Here is a 2056-nt window from a genome sequence, read left to right as displayed (position 1 = left end):
GATAAAATATATGATTTATAAAAGATAAATATGATAAAAAGATATAGTTTAAGGATAAAAAGATATGAATGATATTTAAAAAAATCTGAATTTTTAATTTGAAAAAGATTTTAAAAGATAATTAAGTTTTGAAAAACATTTTTGAAAAAGAATTGGATTGGATTGGAAAAAAGGTTTATGTTTCAAGATATGTTATTTTTGAGAAAGGGATTTTAAAAATTAGAAATTTTAGAAATTAGGGTTAAAATTTTTGGAATTGAAGGATGGTATATTGAAACATGTTTAAACAAGAAATCATGAGTTGAAACATAAAAATTTAGAAAATTTGTAAAGAAAAACGAATTTTACCTCCTTCCCACCATCCTGGCGTTAAATGCCCAACTGCTGCATGTTTTGGGCGCTTAACGCCCAATTGTTGCTTCTCCTGGGCGTTCAACGCCCAGTTGTTGCTTGTTTCTAGCGTTGAACGCCAAGAAGTCCTTCGTCACTGGGCGTTTTTCTAAACGCCCAGGATGCTGCAGTTCTGGCGTTAAACGCCCAGAAGGAGCTTCTTTCTGGCGTTCAACGCCCAGAAGATGCTCCTTTCTGGCGTTTAACGCCCAGATGGCTACCCTTACTGCGTTGAACGCCCAGTGGGTGCTTCTTTTGGGCGTTCAACGCCCAAAATGTTTCTTACTGGCTTTTTCATGCCAGTGAGCTTCCAAATTTCCCTGTAACTCTGTGAATTTGATCAATTGCTATTTTACCTTTTGAAGATACTTTGACTTATACCTGAAAAAATTTAACAAAAAACAAATAAAATTAAATTTTGTGAATGGCTGGGTTGCCTCCCAGCAAGCGCTTCTTTATTGTCTTTAGCTGGACTATTACTGAGCTTTAATCAAGCCTCAGTTTTGAGCATTCGTTCTCAAAATTGCTTTCAAGATAATGTTTAATTCTCTGTCCATTAACAATGAACTTTTTGTTAGAGTTATTATCCTAAAGCTCTACGTATCCATATGGTGATACACTTGTAATCACATATGGACCTCTCCACCGGGATTTTAATTTCCCGGGGAATAATTTGAGCCTAGAATTAAATAGCAGAACTTTCTGCCCAGGCTCAAAGACTCTGGATGACAATTTCTTATCATGCCATCTTTTTGCTTTCTCTTTGTAAATTTTTGCATTCTCGAAAGCATTGAGTCTAAATTCCTCGAGCTCATTTAACTGGAGCAATCGTTTTTCTCCAATTAACTTGGCATCAAGGTTTAGGAATCTGGTAGCCCAGTAGGCCTTGTGTTCCAGTTCTACTGGCAAGTGACATGCCTTTCCATACACGAGCTGGTATGGGGAGGTCCCTATAGGGGTCTTGAATGCTGTTCTGTATGCCCACAGAGCATCATCCAAGCTTCTTGCCCAATCCTTTCTACGGTTAATTACAGTCCGTTCCAGGATTCTCTTAAGTTCTCTATTAGAGACTTCAGCTTGCCCATTTGTCTGTGGATGATATGGAGTGGCTACTCTGTGGCTAACTCCATAACAAACCAGAGTAGAGTAAAGCTGTTTATTGCAGAAATGAGTACCCCCATCACTGATTAATACTCTAGGGGTGCCAAATCTGCTGAAGATGTGTTTCTGGAGGAATTTTAACACTGTCTTAGTGTCATTAGTGGGTGTTGCAATGGCTTCCACCCATTTGGATACATAATCCACTGCCACCAGAATATAAGTGTTTGAGTATGATGGTGGGAAAGGTCCCATGAAGTCAATACCCCATACATCAAACAACTCAATCTCTAAGATCCCTTGTTGAGGCATGGCATAACTGTGAGGCAGATTACCAGATCTTTGTCAACTGTCACAATTAAGTACAAACACTCGGGAGTCTTTATAGAGAGTAGGCCAGTAGAAGCCACATTGGAGGACTCTTGTGGCTGTTCGCTCACTTCCAAAATGTCCTCCATACTGTGATCCATGGCAGTGCCATAGGATTTTCTGTGCTTCTTCTTTAGGCACACATCTACGGATTACTCCGTCTGCACATCTCTTGAAGAGATATGGCTCATCCCAAAGA

The sequence above is a fragment of the Arachis stenosperma genome, chromosome 2, assembly GCF_014773155.1.
Source record: "Arachis stenosperma cultivar V10309 chromosome 2, arast.V10309.gnm1.PFL2, whole genome shotgun sequence".
In the NCBI taxonomy this organism is placed as follows: domain Eukaryota; kingdom Viridiplantae; phylum Streptophyta; class Magnoliopsida; order Fabales; family Fabaceae; genus Arachis; species Arachis stenosperma.
Note: the sequence above shows the minus strand (reverse complement) of the source record.